This window comes from Bombina bombina, chromosome 9 (assembly GCF_027579735.1).
Source record: "Bombina bombina isolate aBomBom1 chromosome 9, aBomBom1.pri, whole genome shotgun sequence".
In the NCBI taxonomy this organism is placed as follows: domain Eukaryota; kingdom Metazoa; phylum Chordata; class Amphibia; order Anura; family Bombinatoridae; genus Bombina; species Bombina bombina.
In genome coordinates this window covers 63,142,049-63,167,167 of record NC_069507.1, presented here as the reverse complement: position 1 = coordinate 63,167,167, position 25,119 = coordinate 63,142,049, and the positions used below count along the sequence as shown (strand labels likewise).

At 41.7% G+C, this 25,119-nt stretch overlaps 1 protein-coding gene across 1 annotated transcript in view; it reads right to left on the bottom strand.

The window, feature by feature from the left end:
* The window catches only part of LOC128639908 (uncharacterized), a 205,391-nt gene extending 189,803 nt beyond the window's left edge, over positions 1–15,588 (bottom strand). The window contains exon 1 of the mRNA XM_053692163.1: positions 15,481–15,588. The gene's annotated coding sequence lies outside the window, so the exon portion shown is untranslated. The remainder of the gene's footprint in view (positions 1–15,480) is intronic.
* Between the last annotated feature and the right edge of the window lie 9,531 nt (positions 15,589–25,119).

Here is a 25,119-nt window from a genome sequence, read left to right as displayed (position 1 = left end):
TGGCCACAGCCTCTAACTAAAAAACAAGTAAGAGCATTTATTGGGATAACTAGTTATTATAGAAGGTTTATCCCAAATTTCGCTACAATTGCGGCACCCTTGACAGATCTCACAAAAGCAAGGGCCCCAATTATGATAAAATGGTCCCCAGAAGCAGAACAAGCTTTTAAGCATTTGAAAGATGCCCTTTGTGCCCATCCAGTTTTGGTAACCCCCAATTTCGCTAAAGATTTTATTGTACAGACAGATGCCTCTGATGTTGGTTTAGAAGCAGTTCTCTCGCAGGAGTGTCAGGGAGAAGAGCATCCTGTCCTTTTCCTAAGCAGAAAACTTATTTCACAGGAAAAGAACTATTCTATAGTGGAGAAAGAATGCCTTGCCATTAAGTTGGCTTTAGAGACCCTTAGGTACTATCTGTTGGGAAGAAAATTTAAATTAATAACAGATCATGCTCCTCTCACATGGATGAGTCAGAATAAGGAAACAAATTCAAGGGTTACTAGGTGGTTTCTTAGCTTGCAACCCTTCAATTTTACTGTTGAGCACAGGGCTGGTCTTTTGCAGGGCAATGCTGATGGTTTGTCTCGGGTACATTCATTGATGTCCATGGTCGCTCAACCCACTGGGTGTGAGCTGGGGGGGAGGATATGTGACAGAAAGCAAGGCCTGGTTATAAATGGAAGATATTTAAGACCAAGCATTGTACATGCTATTTCTCCTTTCAGTTAAAACCCCAGGGAGAAAGAGTGTGAAGAGCTGTGAAGCTGTCCAGCAGCTAATCACAGGTGTGGCTAATTAGAAGTTGTGAGGGTTTAAATAGCAGCCTCACTTAGGCATTGAGAGAGAGAGATACAGCTACAGAAGCTGGTGTGTGTGTTTGTTACACTGTGTAAAAGACTTTTGTTCCTGTGAACTGTAAAAGGACATTATTTTTACAAAGCACTTGTGGAATGCTGTGAAGTGCTGGGACACATTTAAAAGTACTTAACTTTGCTGCAGAGGAAGGATTTCCCTCTTTTGAAAATTAACTGCCTGTTTGTTATTGCTGTGAAACATAAAGCCTTTTAAACTACAGTGGATTGTCCTGTGCTGCATTTGTGCCCTAGAAGACCGTGGTTAAAAGTGTTCCTGTCACAATATATATATATACACACACACACATATATATATACAGTATGTATGTATATATATATATATATATTCCCTATTGAGCCCCTCCCAGTCAAACACCTTGAAACATAAAATATCATTTTTTAAATGTTTTTAATGTTTTGAATAGAAATACTGGAAATTCCTATATTCCTATTGGCTGATTTTCAATTTGAAAATAAAAATCAGCCAATAAAAATGCAAGGGTACCCCTATATAAAGGGGGTACCTTGTATTCAAAAATCAGTGTGTGGCGGCGGGTGACCGCATGAAGAGGACGTCAGGGACGGAAGATTCAAAGATAAGAAGAAAAGATAGACGAAAATAGAAGACTGCCGCTGGGATGAATATAGACCACTGCTACTGCCATGAATATGAACTTGATGAAGTTTCGTGAGTACCATCTTTTGGGTTTAGTAATAGGCTTTTTTGGGTAATTTTTTTTTTTTTAAACTAGCGTTTTTTTTTGGCCAGCAAAACAGATAAATGCCCATTTTCAAGCCAATTTTTAGAGTAGGTTTTTTAGATAGCCTTTTTTTGAGGGGTGGGTGGGTTACTTGCAATGTAGAACAGGGTATTATTATTATTTTTGTCCAAAAGAGGGACAGTATACACTCATTTTCATATAACTGCATGTAATAGACACTACTATAAAGAACAAGATGCACAGATACTGATATAAAAATCCAGTATAAAACTGTTTAAAAACTTACTTAGAAGCTCTCAGTTTAGCTCTGTTGAAAAGGTAGCTGGAAAGCCCACTGCAAGTGGGAAATAAGACACTCCCCCCCCCCTTCATTTGCATATGAAAAGACCCATTACACAAACAGGAGCAAGCTGGAGAAGGTAGCTGACGGTATTCTCATAAACCTTTGGGGCTTGGTTAGGAGTCTGAAAATCAGATCAATGTTATTTAAAAATAAGCAAAACTATACATTTAAAAATAATAATAATTTATGGGCTATATAAATAGATCATCTACAAAACATTTATGCAAAGAAAAAATGAATGTATAATGTCCCTTTAATCACCATAGGGCAATGCCCTATAAAAAGCCATTCTAAGGGCTATAGCTATAGTGGGGAATTAGTTTTAGAATAGGCCTAATTGTTTTTGTTTTTTCTGCAATGGTAGGTTTTTTTATTTTTTTGTAATGGTAGCTTTTTTCTTCTTAAAAGGGAAGAGTCCACAGCTGCATTCATTACTTTTGGGAATTCAGAACCTGACCACCAGGAGGAGGCAAAGACACCCCAGCCAAAGGCTTAAATACCTCCCCCACTTCCCTCATCCCCCAGTCATTCTTTGCCTTTCGTCACAGGAGGTTGACAGAGAAGTGTCGGATGTTCAAGATAGTATCTTATGGAGGGTAGTACTCTTCGCAATGGGACTAGAGTTTTAAGTAATCCTGTCAGCCTCTCAGTGAGAGCATGGATGAAAGTTAGAGTCCGGAGATGCAGGGAGAGTTTTCCTGCAAACCCATCCCGACTCATATTAACAGCTCCTTGGTAATCAGAATTGATGAGTTTCGCTGCCTACCTTTCTTCACTCAAGTCCATGTCAGAAGCGAGGCTACTATCTGTCACATTTGAAGGGCCGTGTTCTTGTTCCACGGCCTAGATTCCGGTAAGATTGTTTAATTTTATTTCAATATGAGATGTATTGTTAAAGAAACAAGGTAGGGTCCCAATGGGACTCCTTTTATCTTAACTGAGGAATCATGGGCCATGGGTTAATATCTCCTGAGGGGGGTTATTGAACAGGAGGAACTTTAATCATAGAAACATAGAAACATAGATATTGATGGCAGATAAGAGCCATAGACCCAGCAATATATTACCTAATAATATAAACTTATCTAGTTGGTAGGATAGCCTTATGCTTGTCCCATGTATTTTTAAAGTCCCCCACAGTGTTTGTCGCTACTACCTCTTGAGGAAGCTTATTCCATAAATCAATCACTCTTTCTGTAAAGAAGTGCTTCCTCAAATTACTCCTTAATCTACTACCCTTTAGCTTGAGATCATGACCGCTTGTTCTTGAATTTTCCATTTTATGTAAAATACCCACAGCCTCAGTTTTACTAAGCCCTTTCACGTACTTGAAAGTTGCTGTCATATCACCTCTTTCCCTTCTCTCCTCTAAGCTATACATATTTAGGTCATTGAGCCTATCCTGGTAAGTTTGTTAATATCCTTCTGAAGATATGACCTCCAGAACTGCACACAATACTCAAGATGAGGCCTAACTAATGATCTATAAAGTGGCATAAGAACCTTACTATTTCTGCTGCAAATACCTCTACCAATACATCCAAGCATTCTGCTAGCCTTACTCGCTGCATTACTACATTGTTTACTAAGTTTTAAATCGTCTGATTTGTTATGTGGTTCTATCTGCAATGTGTAGCTATACTTAGGCTCATGGCCTTTACAGAACATAACAGCCTTCTTTTAATGAGGTGATCTCCCAAGATTTGCGTTCCCTTTTTGTGACTGGCACGGTGCACCTCGTGACGGGTGCGGTTACATTGTTTTTCACTTCCGTATGCTGACTGTGTGCGACCAAGGGAGTCTAGCTCGTGGGTTGTCTGGTTCACAGAAGGTGGTGAGTGGCGCAGCCATTGGGGTGTCAAAGTGTGCCAGTTAGTTTTTTGTAATCCCAAGATTATGGAGGATTCTGATATACGCGACACTGATGCCTCCGATACGGAGGATGTGTCTTGTGATGAATATGAAATGGCCTGGGTAATTAATGCCCATCAATTATGTTCCGGGTGCCTTTCTAGAGTACTTTCTTCTCCTGAAACTGGGAGCTTAGAGTGCGTTGAGCCATCCGCCTCCGAGGTTTCCATGACCCATGAGTCGCGTGCCCAAGATCCTTTCCCGGCTATGCATGCAGGTGTCCTTATAGCCTTCACTTCTTCTCCGGAGAGTGGCTTGTTTCCACTGGAGGTTACGGCACGGTTCCGCATGGCCATTTCTATGGCGCTGTCTCATTTATATCTCCCAAGTTAAGTATTTCTCCGATACTGTCCGTGCTCCGTTAACCTAGGTCCATTGAGCATGGGATCACCCGATTCAGTTCAGCCTTCTGGGGAAACGTTGGCCCCTGAGGCTTCAGGGGCCCCAATCTCAAAGCTGAGGTCTACAGTAGATCCGGCAAGAGATGATTTTGCCTTCCGTTATAGGCTGGCTCGCCTTCGGGTTCTTTTAAGACATGTTTTGGCAATGTAAGAGGATCCCAGTCCTAGTGGGCAGAGGGATCCGAGGCCTTAGTAGCTGGATGGCAAAATGGATATGACATTAGGGGATGAAGGCAATCTCCTTATCGTCTTCATTTTATGTTTTTTATGTTTTTTCAGTTCCATTTCTGAGCTTGGGAGAATGGGGCCTCTACTCAGCTGGTCCTGTTGTCGTTTCATTCACCTTGGGCGTTCACCCGATGGCTGCTGTCTTTCATTTATTTGTGATCCGGATGGATGTGTTTAATTTGTTTTTTCCTTAAGCTCAGGTCTGTTAGATTTCGTTTTTCTCTGGAACCGATACTTGCGACTAGTGGTCACATGGTCACTCCCTCGGGAGTTGCGCACTTGTTGAATACTAGACTTTTCATTTTCTAGTTCATTTATCGATCCTTCTGGACAAATTTTCTTGGACCTTGAACAGTTCCAGAGTGTCCTAATACCAGGCTGGTACTGGCAGGGCGCTTTTCAGCTGTTACCAGGGTTCATGTCACCTTTGTGGTGCTTAGAATACCTCTTGGCCTATTCTATGGACTCCGGGCTTGGATCCTACAGAAGTATGAGGCCTGTGGTTTATATGAAACTTCTCCGGATGGAGGGTTGTGCGTGCCAATCTAAGGTTGGTCAATTCGGGCTACTTGCCTGGGCTATGAATCTGCTTCTTGCAGATGACTTCTAAGTTCTTCAGGTCCCCGGGGACTTAGAACTATTTCCATTAAATGGAAGTTGGGAGACGTGTGGGACCTGTTTGCTCTGGTGTGCCGGGTGATTAACGTTTGGGTTTTCACTCAAAGTTCTTCCGGACGCTGACTCTTTTACCTATTGCGCTCTTTCTTGTGGTGGTGGAGTATCATCCTTTCCCACTTTTGGGGAAATTGTCTGGTCGGCTGCGCGGGCATGTTTTACTCTGTTCCGAGTCATGTTACTCTGAGAGGTGTGCAGGGATTGCCTGCTTTCTGTGGGAGCTGCGGCTCCAGCATTTGCCTGCTCAAGGTAGTTTTCCTTCAATAATAGCTTCTTCAAGCTCTCTGACTGTCATCTATTCCATCTAATACCTGGACTACGGTCTTTGACGTTCAGGTGTGTGCGTCCTTGATGTTACGCTAGCCTTGGGGCTTGTCTGTAGAAGTGTCGAAGTTGGGTACAGAGGGCCGTCCTTCGAAGGTCAGGCAGTTATCCATTTTTCCTCAATACTCCGTTTGGGGTTTCTTGGGCGGTGCTTTTCGTTAATTCTCTGAGATCGCGAGCAGGGTCCTGGGTTATCATTTTCCTTCGGGTATAGATGTTACCCTGCCTGTGTGTGTATCATGTGTTGCCGCTTGCCTACGAGATTACTTGCGATCCATTTGCACTGGGTGCTGATTCTCAGACTGCTCAGGAGTCCTTCGTGATTCTTGGGTTTAAGGCTATTTATAGATCACCAAGTCTACGGACTTTAGAGGTGTGCTCCTCCTTGGAGGAGGCAGTTTAGGGTTCTTTCAGAGATTGGATTTTTTGATTGTTCATTGTCAAGGACCCTGGACTTGGTCCATGTCTCTCCATGGACGGGTGTGGACGGTTCGATTCACGCTTGAGGTTTGTGGTCCCATGGGCCCCTTTTGTAGGGGCTGGGGTTCTGTTAAAGATGCCTATCTGATGGTGGCTTAGGCTTTAGGTCTTTCTGATGGGTCCCTACCTGTCTTTTGGTGCATTTCCTATGTTCCTGTAGACTCCAGGTGCTTTTCAACTGGGTTGGCGATGTGGCCAAGGGGTCTTGCCTCTATGGTAGGGGGTTTTTCCGTTGTTTTCATTCCCTTCTCTTCCAGAGTAGGGTTTGGGTTCTCAGGGTTCGGAATTACCTTAGTATTTATGGAGTCCTGGGGGTCCTTGGTCCTGCCTTGCAGGGGATATTTTCCCTTCCTGTGTTTCAGGTTCTTGGGAGGGGAGCTGTGATGTAGTGTCTGGATCCTCCGTTCCTGCAGCAGGAGGCTGAGGGTTGGCTCCCATGGGGGCTTCTATTACGTGTATCCAATATATGAATGCTAAGGGTTTTGGGGGACTTCTTCCCTCGGGAAGTGTGCCCTTTGTGCCCACGACTGTGTGTAGGAGGTCTCATACCCGAGCACAATGTTTCTCCTGACTCACGGTAGCATGCCGTTTGCAGCAGCAGTCTAACAGGGAACTGCTGCTTCTTAACTTCCATTTCAGGCGGACCTGAAACAGCATAATCTGCTGCTTAATAAAAGGAGCCCAATTTCTCTCTCGCTGTCTAGGCCAGCCTGCCTGTGCCCAGTGCCTACTGCATCAATTTTGTCACTGAGTGCCTCTGCCAATGACCTACTGCATCCAATGAGGCCTATTTATGAAAGGCCTGTCGGACATGATCTGACATTGCGGATCATGTCCGACAGACCTCGCTGAATGCGGAGAGCAATATGCTCTCCGCATTCAGCATTGCACCAGCAGCTCTTGTGAACTGCTGGTGCAATGCCGCCCCCTGCAGATTTGCGGCCAATTGGCCGTTAGCAGGGGGGTGTCAATTAACCCGATCGTATTCGATCGGGTTGAATTGCAGCAATGTCTGTCCGCCTCCTCAGAACAGGCGGACAGGTTATGGAGCAATGGCCTTTAGACCGCTGCTCCATAACTTGTGTTTCTGGCGAGTCTGAAGGCTCAACAGAAACACAGGGCTTCAAGCTCCATACGGAGCTTAATAGATATGCCCCTATGTATGTATGTACAACATGCAACCAAATAGTCCACAGAATCAAACAATGTCTGATTGCCAATTCCAACTTGCCTGTACCCATCGCCTATTGCATGCAATGTCTTTCTGACTGCCAATTCCAACCAGCCAGTACCCATCGCCTACTGCATGCAATATCTGTCTGACTGCCAAGTCCAGTCTGTTTGTAATCAGTGGCTACTGCTTCCATTGCTTCTCACTGACTGACAATTCCAGTATCCCTATTCTTGGGGCTTACTGCCTGTAATATCTCTCTGACTCCAACTCCAGCCTATCTGTGCCCACAGCCTACTGCTGACAATGTCTCTCTGATTGTCAAGTCCAGCCTGCCTGTGCCCAGGGACTACAGCTTCCAATGTTTCTCTGACTGCCAAGTCCAGCCTGCCTGTGCCCATGGCCTACTGCATGCAATGTCTCTATGACTGCCAGGTTCAGCCTGCCTGTGCCCAGGACTACTGCATCCAATGTATCTCTGACTGCCAAGTCCAGCCTGCCTGTGCCTAGGGACTACAGCTTTCAACGTTTCTCTGACTGCTAAGTCTAGCCTGCCTGTGCCCGGGGCCTACTGCTGCCAAAGTCTCTCTGACTGCCTAGTACAGCCTGTAATTCCACATGTGTGGTTTATGCATTAAAATGTCCATGTGATTAGCCAACATAAATCAAATATCAGGAACCCTAAAATTACTAATTTACCTGTCCCCGCCATTTTCAAGAATAGGGTCATCAAGAAAACCAATTGCGCTTTATGGTGTTAGATAAAGAACATAAGAAAAATAGGGGGGGGGATAAGAATATGGACTTATATAAGGAAGCCAGATGGCTTTGGAAACTGGACTCTTTATACCCCAAAGGTTCAAAAAGAAAATTAAACTTAAAATCTTTTATTTGATTTATTTAATTCTGATTTGAACATTTGGTAAGTTTTACCCTGATGTTGAGCACTTTTTCTTCCTTTGTTATTATTATTATTCTTTATTTATAAAGCGCCAACGGATTCCGCAGCGCTGTCCATGGGTACAAAGATAAAAGTACAGTACAATACAATATAAAAGACAACAGACAAGGTTTAACAAACAAATACAGGGCGAATTGAGGGCCCTGTTCCCGTGGGAACTTACAATCTAGATGGGTAGGAGAGTGGGAAACAGGAGGTGGGGACTGCAAAGGTGAGAATGATGTTAGTGTGGAGTTAGATGGGGGCAGCAATTAGGCAAGTGGAATTCATTTGTTACTGATTTGGAGATAGGCTTCCATGAACAGAAAGGTCTTTAGGGAGCATTTAAAGGAGGAAAGGTTAGGGGAGAGTCTGACAGCTCTAGGAAGTGCATTCCAGATGATTGGTGCCGCACGAAAGAAGTCCTGTAGCCTAGCATGGGAGGAGGAGATGGTAGAAGATGCAAGGAGCAGGTCATTGTTGGATCTTAGGGGGCGGGCTGGAGTATATTTGTTGATGAGTGAGGACAGGTAGGGGGGAGCTGCGTTGGTAAGAGCTTTGTAGGTCAGGATGAGAATTTTGAATTTAATTCTGCTGTGGATGGATAGCCAGTGAAGGGACTCGCAGAGAGGTGCAGCAGATACAGAGCATCAGGAGAGGTGGATTAGCCTAGCAGAGGCATTTAGGATGGATTGAAGAGGGGAGAGGCGAGAGAGAGGGAGGCCAGTTAGTAGGATATTACAGTAGTCAAGTCAGGAGATTACCAGGGAGTGGATTAGCTGTTTAGTAATTTCAGCACTCAGAAACGGACGAATTTTGGAGATATTGCGTAGGTGGTTGCGACAGGAGGAAGAGAGCAATTGGATGTGGGATATGAAGGACAGGTTGGAGTCAAGTGTAACTCCTAGGCAGCAGACTTGGGGTGATGGGGAGATAGTGGTGTCACCAACAGTGATTGAAAAGTTAGGAAATGGGGTAGAATTAGAGGGGGGATTAGAAGGAGCTCAGTCTTGGACATATTGATTTTTAGGTGGTAAGAGGCCATCCAAGAAGAAATGCCAGATAAGCAGACACTGATGTAAGAAAGGACAGAAGGAGAGAGTGAAGGGGTGGATAGGTAGATCTGAGTATCATCAGCATAGAGGTGGTAGTTGAAGCCATAGCTACTGATAAGTTTACCTAGTGAGGATGTATAGATAGAGAAGAGTAGAGGACCCAGAACAGAGCCTTGAGGTACTCCAACAGACAGAGGCAATGGAGAGGAGGAGTCGCCAGCAAAGGAGACAGAAAAGGACCTATTGGAGAGATAAGAGTGGATCCAGGAAAGGGCAGTGTCAGAGAGCCCAAGGGAGATGAGAGTCCGTAGGAGAAGGGGATGGTCAACGGTGTCAAAGGCAGCAGACAGATAAAGTAAGATAAGTATTGAGTAGTGGCCATTTTATTAGCAGAAAGAAGATCATTAGTAACCTTGGTGAGGACAGTCTCAGTTGAGTGTTGGGAACAGAAGCCAGATTGCAAGGGGTCAAGCAGTGAGTTGGAGGGCAAGAAGTGGGTTAAGCAATAGAAGACTAGTTTTTCCAGGACTTTTGAAGCTAGCGGAAGCAGTGATATGGGGCGGTAGTTTGCAGGAGAATTGGGGTCGAGGGAGGGTTTTTTGAGGATGGGGGTGACCTTTGCATGTTTGAAGGAAGATGGGAATGAACAGGTATTAAGGGATAGGTTAAATATGTGAGTAAGAGCTGGAGTGAGGGTAGAAGACAGAGAAGGTATTAGATGTGAAGGGATAGGGTCAAGTGGGCAGGTAGTGAGGTGTGAGGAAGACAATAGGGAACTCACTTCATTCTCAGTGGTAGGGGGGAAGGTGCTGAGAATGGTGGAGGGGGGTGCCGGGGGCGGAGATAGAAGGTTGCAGTTGTGTTGGGATATTACTTCGGATGGTAGTTGTTTTGTTGAAAAAGTCTTGAGCACTAAAGGCAGATGAAGGGGGTGGTGCAGGTGGATAAAGGAGAGAGTTGAAAATGGAGAAGAGACGTTTAGGGTTTGAGGAGTGAGTAGATATAAGAAAAGAGAAGTAGGTTTGCTTGACTAAGTGAAGGGCAGAGGAGTAAGAATAAAGAATGAACTTATAGTGGAGGAAATCTGATTCAGAGCGGGATTTCCTCCAGGCACGTTCAGCAGCACGGGAGCATTTTTGCAGGTAGCGTGTTTGCTTAGAGTGCCAGGGTTGGAGCTGACAATGTGGGGTTTTGCGTATTTGGGGAGGAGCGAAAGTATCCAGTGCCAAGGAGAGAGTATTGTTATAGTGAGTTGTAGTAAGGTCAGGGTAGAATATTGTGGAAGTGTGGGGGAGGTGTTTTTGAATAAGGTTGGAGAGTTGTAGAGGATCCACAGAGTGCAGATGTCTACAGGTGCGGGGGCGAGGGGGAGAAGTAGGTTTAGCCTGTATATTAAGCTTAAAGGTGAGCAGATGGTGGTCTGAGATGGGAAATGGGCGACAGGTGGCATCAGAGAGAGAGCAAAGGTGGGAAAATACTAGATCAATAGAGTTTCCATCTCGGTGAGTAGGGAATAGGGTGGATTGTGAGAGACCAAAGGAGTTTGTGAGTGAGAGAAGCTTAGAGGCAGCAGAGACAGATGGGTTATCAATAGGGATGTTGAAGTTGAAGTCCCCCAGGATTAAAGCAGGTGTATTTGTAGAGAGAAAGTGAGAAAGCCAGGCAGCAAAGTTATCAAGGAATTGGGAGGTTGGTCCAGGGGGCGATAGATAACTGCCACCCTGAGGGAGAGGGGGGAGAATAGTCGGATGCAGTAAACTTCAAAGGAGGAAAAGGAGAGAGATGGATGAGGCTGCAGGTGCTGAAAGGAGCAGGAGGGGGAGAGTAAGATTCCAACACCGCCACCATGTCTATCACCTGGCCTAGGTGTGTGGCTAAAGTGGAGACCACCATGCGTGAGAGCAGCAATGGAAGCAGTGTCAGAAGATGATAACCAGGTTTCAGTAATTGCTAGAAGATGTTTGTTTTTAATGTACCTATTCCTCATGTGCTTGGTGTAGGTATAAATATGCATAGAACTGATATAGAATGTATATACAATATGTGTGTCTATATATATATATATATATATGTAACAAAGGTCTACATTTTATGGAAGAATGTGATTATTGACACAGGTAGATAAAACTAACAAAAAAAAGACAAGGTCTTTACATATGCAAAGTACTTCACCCTTTACAAGAAAGATCTCAGGATATAAACAGGACAGCTGAGAGGGATGGGGGCAGTTGGGATGGAAGGTTGGTAGGTATACACACACTGACACTCTACACACACATGCATTCACATACACAAACACACACATGCAACCGCACAGTCATTCTAGATAGGAAGAAAGGGTTTTGGTAAGTACACACATACACAGAGACACCCACTCTGTAATAACTGTTAGATATGATACATTGTGTGTTTGGGGGTATGACTGAAAACCTTTTTATGTAACTGTCTCTGTAACCTTTCTGTAATTTGGGCAGATCCTAATTAAAGCTCTCTCTCTGGTAAATAAATGAGTGTCTGAAAATCATTTAGCCTGGAATTACTATGAGTACAGTATAGTGGCTATATTTCTGTAGAACTACACATACAATATTTACCTGGGATTGTTGGTAAAGTGAATAGTGTGCTAGTGTGTAGTGAGGTGACACTAGGGGTTATTATAAGTATTACACAGCGCAGAGGATATTATCCAGAGCATATCCAAAGTGGATTTATTGAATGTAATCCTGGTGGATTTGAGGGATAATTGTGCAACACTTGGTTTGGCTTTTTTTTTTAAAAGAAGGCCTATAAACATGAAGGAGTTAATATTTCTTAATTTTATGCGCTATGAGGCAAGGCCCCTCCCCCATGAACCTGAGGGATTGATTGTTCCTAATTGATGTGAATATATATATGTGTGTGTTTTCATTGTATTATCAGCTTGATAAAGGGACAGAAGCCCCAACATGTTGCTGTAATGGCAGTAATAGCTGAATAAAGGTTTTCCATGTTTTTCTATTAAGGAGTGCAACTTACTCTCTTTTAGAAATTGTAGTTCAGACATCAGAAAGGCTTAACTAACTGAATTTAAAAACAAAAAATGCGGAACTCTCCAGCACTGCAAGATCTCTCTCATTTATGTATGTGAAGCAGAGACAAGCCCAATGCAATATAGCACTGCATGATATGAGAGTTTTGTTACACTTACACTTTGTGCATTGTATTTTATATTACTATACATTTCAGATTGGGTCCTTTCAGTGATATTGCAATTACGCTTTGCACTGTCTCATTTATATTTGAATACATTTAAATTTTGATCTAGCATTGATTTTACACATTCTGATTATGCTTTGAAAATTTCTGTGTTACTTTAATAACTTAAAATCATACTTTGAATATTTTTGTGTAGCTTTTACAAATTACATTTCACCTTGTATTTCCTGCATTGCAAATTAAAACTGACACTTTCAGGATGTGGGAGGAACAGGGCAGTTCCCTGAGCTAATGTCACGCCGCGCCATTGCTAGGGGCGCAGCGTCTTCTCCATGCTCGTTGCCTAGGGCTGTGTCGGCTCAGGAGGCGTGAGCCGCTGACGTCATCGCTGCACACTCCTGATGCCGGCCAGTCCCTTTGCGCCATTCACAGGTATGTAAGCGGGCAGTGAACGATCTGTCACTGCCCAAGTATAGTTGCTACTTTATTGTGCTCCTGGGAGTGACTGATCATTTACTGGTTAACCCCTAATCTGCTGGACTGATACCTTGTTGCCTGAACCCTGCCTGTCTCACTACGCTAACTGGTTAACCCCTAATCTGCTGGACTGATACCTTGTTGCCTAAACCCTGCCTGTCTCACTACGCTAACTGGTTAACCCCTAATCTGCTGGACTGATACCTTGTTGCCTGAACCCTTCCTGTCTCACTATGCTAACTGGTTAACTCCTAATCTACTGGACTGATACCTTGTTGCCTGAACCCTGCCTGTCTCACTACGCTAGCTGGTTAACCCCTAATCTGCTGGATTGATACCTTGTTGCCTGAACCCTGCCTGTCTCACTATGCTAACTGGTTAACTCCTAATCTACTGGACTGATACCTTGTTGCCTAAACCCTGCCTGTCTCACTACGCTAACTGGTTAACCCCTAATCTGCTGGACTGATACCTTGTTGCCTGAACCCTTCCTGTCTCACTATGCTAACTGGTTAACTCCTAATCTACTGGACTGATACCTTGTTGCCTGAACCCTGCCTGTCTCACTACGCTAGCTGGTTAACCCCTAATCTGCTGGATTGATACCTTGTTGCCTGAACCCTGCCTGTCTCACTATGCTAACTGGTTAACCCCTAATCTGCTGGACTGATACCTTGTTTCCTGAACCCTGCCTGTCTCACTACGCTAACTTGTTAACCCCTAATCTACTGGACTGGTTCTCTGTTGCCATGTTCTGTCTGCATAATTTGTCTTGTGCTGTCCAGTCTGTGGTGAGTGCCGCTCTCCTCATTTTCCTGATATTCTCAGCTCTGGGATATTCCCTATCTTTCTGGCTTGACGCCGGGATAACAAGACTACTGGCCGAGTCCGGTCTGATAGAGGCGTATCCCACGAGCTTTACAGCTAAACAGACGAGTTCCCAGGGTATGTCTAAAGCTCTCTCACAAGTCTTGTGAAATTTTGTAAGCATTTTAAACAAGCTGGTCTTGCTTACTTTAACAGAAAAGTTATATATACTAAAATATAGACAAAAGCAAGTTAAATTGTAGTGAAGACATTTAATTTTAATTTGGAATTGATGTAAATGGAGCTTTTATATCAGTCCCAGGTTTTCTTCAGTTACCTTCTCTCTGACACTACAATTTAACATGCTTTTGTCTATATTTAAGTATATATTACTTTTCCATTAGTTAAAATAAGTGTATTGTGAATTTTTAGCAGCTTGTTTAAAATGGTTTGAAACTTTCACAAGACTTGTGAGAGAGCTTCAGATATACCCTAGGAACTCCCCTGTTCAGCCCAGGGAACTGCCCTATCCCTAGGGATGGGCAAATGTGTTTATATTCAAATTCGAATGTTAGAACGAATGTTATTGTAGAAATTCGATTTACATAATAGAATGTTGATAAGAACGAATATTTTTAAAAATTCTATTATCGAATGTTATTTACAGTTTTCGAATGTCACTTTCGAAATAGAACGTCACATTCCAATTCGAATGTCTCATTCGAATTCCAATGTCACATTCCAATTCGAATATTAAATTTATAAAACACAGTTGTAGACTAGAAATACTATTTTGAATTTGAATCTTACATTTGAATTTGAGGGTGACATTCAAATTCGAATGTGAAATTTGAATTCGAATGTGACATTCGAATATTACATTTATTAAACACATTATTAGATTAGAAATACTATTTCGAATTCGAATGTCACATTCGAATTTGAATATTACATTTATAAAACACAGTATTAGACTAGAAATACTATTTTGAGTTTGAATCTTACATTTGAATTTGAGGGTGTGTGTGTGTGTGGGGGGGGGGTGCGTTGTTGCATTCTTGTACCCAGGCTGCACAATATCTTGAGCCAGCACTGAAGTCTTAACTATAATTTCTCTCCATGTTAGAGAATCTTAAAATTTCAGGGCCCCTATGTATTCCTCTCCTTTTGGCTAAACAGTGCAATAAGGGACAATAAACCCAATTTTTTAATTTCATGATTCAGACAGAACATGCAATTTTAAGCAACTTTCTAATTTACTCCGTTCTCTTGCTATCTTCATTTAAAAAGCAGGAATGTAAATCTTAAGAGCCAGCCCATTTTTGGTTGAGAACCTGGGTTATGCTTGCTTATTGGTTTGCTAACTTTAACTACCAATAAGCAAGCGCTATCCAGGGTGTTGAACCTAAAATGAGTTGGCTCCTAAGCTTTAAATTCCTACTTTTCTAAATAAAGATAGCAAGAGAATGAAGAAAAATTGATAGTAGGAGTAAATTAAAAAGTTGCTTAAAATTGCATCTTTAAAATGAATCATGGGGAAAAAAATGGGTTTAGTGTCCCTTTAAGCCTTTTCAGATAATCTGCCATCAATCAACCCATATTCAGTAAAAAAAAACAAAAAAACATGCAGTTTATGAGACTGTCAGTGACAATATACAAGGGAGCACAATACGTAAAATAAAAATAAGGCATTATGTGAACCTGATCTACAGTTAGACTGTTACATTTCACTAGGCACAAAATGAGCACTCCCCAAGCCTGCCCTAATAAACTGCAGTCAGGGCATCATCTTATGCTAAAGAAAACATGCACCTTTATGACTTTATCTACAGCAATCTGTCGTTAGAATGTTCTCCTACACCACAAGCAAACCCAGCTCTTTATTTTGTCATCCTACCTTTTGTTGGCAGAAGAAAATAGGCAATATATTCTTCTTTATATTATGCCTGAATATGTCCCTTCCAGTTATAGTTTCATTTTCACTGAGAAAATATGTTGTAGAGACCCACACCCATAAAGTGCCTGAGGTTGTCAGGTCTACATTTTTGTAGACAGGAATTGTAACACAAGACCTCATCTAAAGGAAGTGAAAGAAGAGGGTTTTTTTGTTTTGTTTTGTTTTTTCTTACCAATTTGATTGGGTCACAAATAGGCTTCTGTCATTAATGAGGCCTTATGGGAAATAAAAAATATGATGCTCTTTTGAGCTGTAAAAAGGAATTATAGTGTTGTTAGACATGTAGGAATGACAAGGGTGAATGACAAAATGGAATGCCCATAGACTTTAATGGGATGTAAAATTAAAAGTGTTGAAGCAACAAAACTATGAGACATATAAAGTAGATATTTACCAGATATAATCCCCAGGTACAGTATCATATTCTGAAAGTGAGATTACATCAGATTATAGCTGCTTTCTATGGAATGACAAGGGTGAATGACAAAATGGAATGCCCATAGACTATAATGGGATTACATTAAAAGTGATATAGAAACTAAAATATGAGACATATCAAATAGATATTTACCAGATATGTTCCCCAGGTACAGTAGCATATTCTGAAAATGAGATTACATCAGATTATAGTTGCTTTCTATGGAATGACAAGGGTAATTGACAAAATGGAATGCCCATAGACTTTAATGGGATTAAATTTAAAAGTGCTATAGCAACAAAACTATGAGACATATCAAATAGATATTTACAAGGTATGTTCCCCAAGTACAGTAGCATATTCTGAAAGTGAGATAACGTGATATTATAGCTGTTTTCTATGGAATGACAAGGGTGAATGACAAAATGGAATGCCCATAGACTATAATGGTATTACATTTAAAAGTGCTATAGCAACAAAAATATCAGACATATCAAATAGATATTTACCAGATATGTTCCCCAGGTACAGTAGCATATTCTGAAAGTGAGATTACATCAGATTATAGTTGCTTTCTATGGAATGACAAGGGGGAATGACAAAATAGAATGCCCATAGACTATAATAGGATTACATTTAGTGCTATAGCAACAAAAATATGAGACATATCAAGTAGATATTTACCAGATATGTTCCCCAGGTACAGTAGCATATTCTGAAAGTGAGATTATGTCAGATTATATCTTTTTTCAATTGAATGACAAGGGTGAATGACAAAATGCAGTGCCCATAGACTATAATGGGATTACATGCAACAAGTATATATAAACTGTGCTTGCCAGTTATTACATAGTATTTCACAATGGATATAGAACTAACATATTAAAATACCATAGAAAGTAAGTGGTATATAGTTGTACGTATAATATATAATACAGAGAATATAGGGTAAAACTCCAAAGTGACCTGTATACTTATAGCCAGATCAGAAAAGTATATATCACCCCTGTTTGTATGTAAATTCCCGCATATTATGGAAGCAGAGGAAAAAGTATTTTCCAATATATGTCCCTAGAAAGAGGTGTGGACAATTCCAAGCGGCGGCCTCAGAAAATGCTGTCAATCGATGCTGCTCTAATTATACTGAAAGGACTATGATCCTTCTCCCAAATGGAACTTGAAAGACAAAAACAGAGAGCGCAAACCACTCTAAGAGTAAAAGTATTTAATACAAAATGTGAAACGCAAGTAAAAAATATACGTACAGGAATTAAAAACAGCAAAGCATATAGTGCATATCACCACAAAAACTCAGTTGCAGGCCAGATGAGTGTTGACTTGTGCCCCTTGGTCCTTCCTACAGTCTTAGCGCAACCGGAACGCCGTTAAGACTTGGAGGTGCGGGGCTACCCAAAGTTGTAATAGCCTGTGTCTGGAGATCATGTGACTACGATATAGCTCCTCAACGCGTTTCATCAGGATCCGACCCGACGTTGTCAAGAGGTGATGTATCAACAAACCGTTTACTTCCTTTTGAATTCAGCGGGCTGTCAAAGGTCAGGTACGTTGCAGCGTCTGATTGGCTGACTACGTGTCACTTACTGATTGGCTACTGAACGCCAATTAAATCCTCCCAAGCAGCTGTCATAGCGATATGTGATATAATACATAAAGTGCTAAGAAGGCATATACCTAGCTATTGGACAATACTTATATAGCTATACACACACAAGCATGTATTAAGTAACACTGAAAAAAGGGGTACAATGTAAATTCAGTAAAATAAAAACATTGCAATGCAAATAAAACGCTTATGATTGAAAACATTAGAACACGTAAAAGGCAATCTGGCAGACAAAATACAAACTATCAATAGTTAATGATGTAAGTAATTGTGTACTGTGAGAAAACGATCCAGGATACTAAATTTGAAATCATATCTGCTATCAAAAATGGATGACTAATATGTGATCTCATAGATAGTTCTGAAGATTATCAGATGCTCCCGCTAAAACACTGTCCTTACTAAAAGAGGGAAGAGATAAGATATATGGAAACACTACTCCTCTGTGATACAACATGGCGTGTTAAACCAAAGAAAATAGGTGTATGTACTTAGGGGAATAAGCTACTAGCTAGACTCCAAAAGCCTATACTGATTATGAAATGAACATTAAAAATGACACAGTGTAAATAATCCTTACAGTGTGCCTACATGCAATACAAAGTATGTGAGACATAGAGGAATGTTACATATAACTAAGGCGAAAAACCTATGTCAAAGAATCCCCCAAATCTTATCTTCAAATTTGAATGAGAACACCCAAAGTGCTGCAACATAGTTACATAAAAGCTTGAAGGTCTAAGTCTATATTAAGACCTTTACGATTGACTGTGTTCAGAGTCTGGAGTTTGTGAATCCAGTATGTTTTACGCTGTCTTAGAGTTTTTAATCCAATATTGGAATATTAGGCGGAATCCAGTCAATGACTTTGATTTTTAGTCCCGTAGAATTGGCATTATGAAAGTGTCTAAAATGGTCAGGTACACTATGGGTCTCGATTTTGTTTTTGATATTATAGCAATGTTCACTAAATCTAGTTTTAATAAGCCTTTTGGTTCTTCCAATATAGAAACAATTACAAATGCAAACTAGAAGATATACTACAAAAGTAGATCTGCACAAATATTTGTATTTAACTTTATATTCTTTAGTATAATCTATATTATTGAAAATATCACCCTTTATGATATGACTACACATATTGTAGTTACTACTTCCAAACGACCATTCCCATTGGCTCTACTAAGCCAAAGTGAATTCTCAAGTTTTTTAGATCTTGGTATTGATCTTAATTTAGATGGAGCTAACATATCCTTAAGATCCTGATTCTTTTTAAAGGTTATTAGGGGCCTTTCCTGAAGGATTTTATTTAATACCGGATCACTAGTTAAAATGTTCCAATGTTTATTAAGGATATTTTCAATATCCCTGCTACCCTGACTATATGTAGTAATGAACCTAACATTGTCTCTCTTAGCTGCCCTTTCTTGGTTTTTATCTACTGGACGGAGCATGTCCTCTCTGTTCATTCCGGATACTTTTTCTTTGACCCTAACAATAGTATTGCATCCCTTTTCCTTGAACCTTTTATCCAAAATGATGGATTCTTTGTTATAGTTTGAAGTGTGGGTGCAGTTTCTGTGTATCCTTTGATATTGTCCAAGAGGGATATTGTTTTTCCATCTTGGAAGCTGGCCACTCTTGGCGTTAAGAAACCCATTTTTGTCCGTTGGCTTCCTGTAGTTTTTAACAGCAACCCTATGATCTTGATCCACATAAAGGAGATCTAAAATTCTATTTGATCTTTCTTGATGTTACTTGTAAATTTAAGATTCATAGAGTTGCCATTAATAAATTTGATGTTGTTAATCTGATCTTCCTGGCCTTTCCAGATGATAATTATATCATCTATATATCTAAAATAACTGATGAGATGATTGCTATAGGGGTTGTTATGCCAAATATATTTATTTTCTAAATAATTCATATAAAGGTTTGCGTACGATGGGGCAAAAGTGGTCCCTATTGCAGTTCCCTGTAGCTGCAAATAAAACTGAGAATCAAACTGAAAATAGTTGTGCTTTAAAATAAAATCAATACCTGTGAGGATGAAACGGATTTGTGAATTTGGAAGTTGGCTGTTTGCCATACTATCCTCCATGGCTTTAATGCCTAAATTGTGTGGGATACATGTGTACAAAGCTGTAACATCACACGTAATCCAGAGGAAATCTTGTTCCCATTTCATTCCTTCAAAGGCCTTAATAGTTTGTGTTGTATCTTTTAAAAAGGATTTGGTGTTTCTAACTATAGGCTGTAAATAATGATCAATGTAAGTGGATAGGTTACTGGTTAAGGACCTAATCACAGAAACTATAGGTCTCCCAGGAGGGTCGACCAAAGCCTTGTGAACTTTCGGGAGATGATAAAAAATGGGTGTAGAGGGATTTCTTTCTAACAAAAAATAACACTCATCGTTTGTGAGAACACTGTCTAGTTTCGCTGTGTTCAAAATGACATTGAGTTATTTAATGAATGTGCTTGTAGGATCAAAATCTAGTTTCTTATATGTATTGACCGCGTTCAGTATCCTGAACGCTCCCTTGAGGTAATCAAATCTATCTTGGACTACCACTCCACTGCCTTTGTCAGCTGCTCTAATGATTATGTCAGTATTATTTTTAAGAGCAGATAGTGTGTGTCTCTCATGTAATGACAAATTATCATTGAATCTGTTGATCCATTTGCCATTTTTATTCTCCCACAACTTGGACAGATCTCCACTGACCAATTTGTTGAAGATTTTAATATGTTCTCTTTGTGCTCCAACTGGGAAAAAGGAAGAGGTTTTTTTTGAAAGAGGTATGCACCATACATGGCTCCTCTACATGTTCATGAATACTGAGGTCCAACAAAGATTCATCTATGGTTGTATGTTGAATCTGTGATGGATTCTCACAGTTAAAGGGACAGTCAACACCAGAATTGTTGTTGTTTAAAAAGATAGATAATCCCTTTATTACCCATCCCCCAGATTAGCAAAACCAACACTGTTATATTAATACACTTTTTACTTCTGTGACTAACTTGTATCTAAGCATCTTCTGACCACCCCTAATCACATGACTTTTAGTTATTATCTATTGACTTGCATTTTAGCCATTTAGTGCAGTGTCTGCCACTAGCCACGGGCGTGATCACAATGCTATCTATATGGCCTACATGAGCTTGCTCTCCCCTGCTGTGAAAAGTAAATAAAATAGAGGCAGTCTTCAAGGGCTTAGAAATTATCATATGAACCTTCCTAGGTTTGCTTTCAACTAGAATACCAAGAGAACAAAGCAAAATTGTTGATAAAAGTAAATTGGAAAGTTGTTTAAAATTACATGCCCTATTTGAAAAATGTAAAAAAAATTTGGACTGTCCCTTTAAGAGATTCTAAGGTTTGTAAAGCATCTCTATCGTAATCTAGAATAGGTTCCCTTTGTAGTATGGGTGTTGTGCGTGGTTACTGTTTGATAAAATATCTTTTAAGGGTCATTTTACTTATATATTTTTGTAAGTCAATGTAAGTCTCAAATTTATTGGGAGCCTTTTTAGGAGCAAAATTGAGTCCCTTAGCCAAAAGGTTAATTTCTTGGTCGCTCAATTTTTTAGTAGTGAGATCATATACAATGTCCTTGCTCCTAATTAAGGCTGCCTTCTTGGATCATATTATCTCAATGTGTCCTCCTCCCCTCACTTATTCTTTTTCTTTTGTAAGGTGTCATGTGTGCATTTGTATGTGACTCTCTTCTTGTTCTTGTCTGTTGGAGGTTGGGTATCATTTGATCTTGCCCAAACAATCTCTCTTGAGTCTAAAAAATCCTGATGTTGAACTGATACATGGGAATTTTGAAATGATATTTGATTATTAGAACTACGAGTTTGCTTATCATTTGAATACTGGTTCTTATGATAATAATTACCATTAGCGGAAACATTTCTATGATTGTCTTTAGGCTCCTTGGCCGGATAGTATCTAACATTCTGGACATAGGAAAAATTCCCATAATTCTGATGAGAAAGTGTTTTATCATAATAATGATTATTATAGTTGTTCCTCCCATTTCTATTATTATGAGTCTTATTCTGTGTCAGGTTTTATTTCCCTGTTTTGTTTGCCATGTGCTGCTGGCAGCCATTTTGCTCACCTCTCTTGCTGACTATGGTGCATTGTGGGGGATGCTGCTCATTTCCTGCACTTCCTTTTATGGCCAGACTGGTGTGCATCATCTGTGTGACACAGGCTGCAGTCTCTGAATTATGATGTCATCACTTATTATTTAAAGGGCCTCTGTTCAGTATGCTTTACCTTTGCGTTGTCTCAGACCTGTTTGTGAGAGTTCCTGTGTATTACCTGGCTGTCTGACGTCCTTCCTGGTTCCTGATCCCTGGCTTGTTCCTGACTCTGCTGTTTTCCTTGTTCCTGATTCCGGCTCGTCTGACTATTCGCTTTGGCTCCTGACTCGGCTCGTCTGACTACCAGCTCTGGTTATTTAACTTGTGGACTTTTTATTATTTTTTGTTATTAATAAAGGTGTGATTATTTTTGCACTTCTCGTCTCAGTCTGATTCCTGGCACCCTGACATTACGCAAAGGCCATGAATCCTGATGATGCTAATAATCCACCTTTACCTGCCATCATTTCCCAGATGGATGAACAGGATCACCGCTTGGATCAATTTGCACTAGCCCTGCAAACCCTGCTGACTCGCACTGCACATTTGGAACAAAGTGTCCCACAAGTTATGGCTGCTTCTGTTTCCGCTGCTGCACCTAGTCCTTCCAGGAGCATGTCTGGTTCTGCACCTCTACCTCAGCGATATGGAGGTGATCCTATTCAGTGCAGAGGGTTTTTAAACCAGTTGGGCATTTACTTTGAGATGTTACCTCAGGCGTTTCCCTCTGACAGAGCTAAGGTGGGATTTCTCATCTCGTTACTCTCTGACACAGCTCTTGCCTGGGCTAATCCCTTGTGGGAGACTAATAAACCTGTGATTTCAAATTACCCTGAATTTGTGATCTCCTTTCGAAGGGTATTTTATGTTACGGCTCGCTCCTCCTCTGCTGCTAAACGACTCATGTCCATTCAGCAAGGTACAAGATCTGTTTCTCAGTATGCTATTGAGTTCCGTACGCTTGCCGCAGAGGTTGGTTGGAACAATAAAGCCCTTGTTGCCGCCTTCTTTCATGGGCTCTCTGATGCGATTAAAGATGAAGTTGCTGCCAGAGATTTACCAGAGGATCTCGAGGCATTGGTGTCTTGTTTTGATCCTTTTTGACATCAGACTCAGAGAGAGGCCCTCTTTCAAGGAGCACTTGCGGAAGCCTCCTGTTCCGTTGTCTCCTACATGTTCTTCCCACCCATGCCTCCCTCTCCTCCCATGCCTCCTGGTCCCGAGTCACCAGGTACTGCTGAGCCGATGCAGTTGGGATTCACACGTCTCTCCGCGGCGGAGAGGGCCTTTAGGAGGAGGGAGGGGCTCTGCCTCTATTGTGGGTTACAGGGCCACCTTTTGAAGTCTTGTCCTACACGGCCGGGAAACAGTAACACCTAAGGTCCTGTCGGGGGCAGACCTTGGGTGGTTTATCCTCGTCCCCAGAACCGCTTAAGGAGAAACCTTTGGTCACGGTTGTCCTTTCCTGGGTGGACTCCTCCATAGTCACCCAGGCTCTTGTTGACTCCGGTGCTGCGGGCTATTTCATTGACAGTGCTTTTGTATCAAAGCACTCCATTCCTGTTTTGCCTCGGTCCGTTCTGCTTGCTATTGAGGCCATTAATGGCAGGCCCCTTCAGCCCACACTCGTTACTCACGAAACTGCTCCGTTGTCCATGGCTGTTGGGGCTCTCCATTTTGAAACTCTCCAGTTCCAGGTGATAATCTCTCCGCATTTTCCGGTTGTTCTGGGTTATCCCTGGCTCCAAAAGCACAATTCCAGTCTTGACTGGCGCAGGTCCAAAATTTTGTCGTGGTCCCGCAATGTATTTCCACTTGTCTTCAGAAACCAGTTAAAGTCTTGTGCACTTCTTCGGTATCTCAATTGCCAGAGGAGTACCAAGAGTTCCTAGACGTTTTTGACAAGGTGCGTGCCGGTATGTTGCCTCCTTACCGGTCTTACGATTGTACCATAGACCTGCAACCCGGAGCCATTTCTCCTCGGGGCCAGGTTTACCGTCTGTCTGTTGCAGAGAATTGTGCTATGGAGGAGTATGTTGCCGATGCTCTGTTGCGGGGGATCATCCACAAATCCTGCTCTCCTGCAGGGGCTGGCTTCTTCTTTGTGAAGAAAAAGGGTGGCGAGTTAAGACCATGCATCGATTATAGGGGTCTTAATCGTTTTACCATTAAGAATGCTTACCCTATTCCGCTCATTACGGAACTCTTTGACTGCCTCAAGGGAGCTACGGTCTTTACTAAACTTGATTTGAGAGGAGCGTAGAATCTCGTTAGGATCAAGGAGGGCCACGAATGGAAAACAGCGTTTAACACCAGGAGCGGGCCTATGTAATGCTCCTGCTGTTTTCCAGGAATTTTTTAATGATGTCCTACAAGATATGTTGCAACAGTGTGTTGTGGTGTACTTAGACGACATCCTCATACACTCACCCACACTTGAGGCTCATCGTTCTGATGTTACACAGGTTCTTCAGAGACTACGTGAGAACGGCCTGTTTTGTAAACTCGAGAAATGTGAGTTCCATCAGACTCAAGTAACCTTCCTAGATTATGTTATCTCTGTTGCAGGGTTCTCCATGGATCCTGACAAATTATCTGCAGTTCTGCAGTGGCCTCGCCCAGTTGGTCTTCGGTCTATTCAATGTTTTTTGGGGTTCACCAATTACTATAGAAAGTTTATTAAAAACTTTTCTTCCTTGGTCAAACCTATCACAGACATGACCGGTAAAGAGAATGATCCACTCCATTGGTCACCTACTGCCATTAAGGCCTTTGATAGTCTTAACACTGCCTTTGCTGCCGCTCCAGTTCTGGCTCATCCTAACCCTGTCCTGCCTTTCGTTCTTGAGGTTGATGCATCTGAGACTGGAGTAGGTGCCCTCTTGTCTCAAGTCCTACGCCTGACGGTTCCTTGCATCCGTGTGGTTTCTTCTCTAAGAAATTGTCTCCAGCGGAGTGCAATTATGAAATTGGTGACAGGGAATTACTGGCCATAATTTTGGCACACAAGGAATGGAGGCATCTTCTCTAGGGTACTAGCGTGCCAGTGCTCATTCTTACTGACCACAAGAATTTAACTTATCTATCTGAAGCAAAACGTTTGTCGCCCGACAGGCCAGATGGGTGCTATTTTTGTCTCGGTTTAATTATGTGGTCTCCTACCTGCCTGGTAGTAAGAATGTTAGGGCTGATGCCCTCTCTTGTCAATTTTCGCCTCTGTCCAAGGAGGAGTCTGTACCTACTCCTGTTATACCTCCTGACCATATTTTAGCTACCATACGTACTAATTTGACTTCTCCCTTGGGGGAGGAGATCCTGGCTCCACAAACCAATGCACCTCCTGAGAAACCTAGTGGTAAGTATTTTGTTCCTGAGA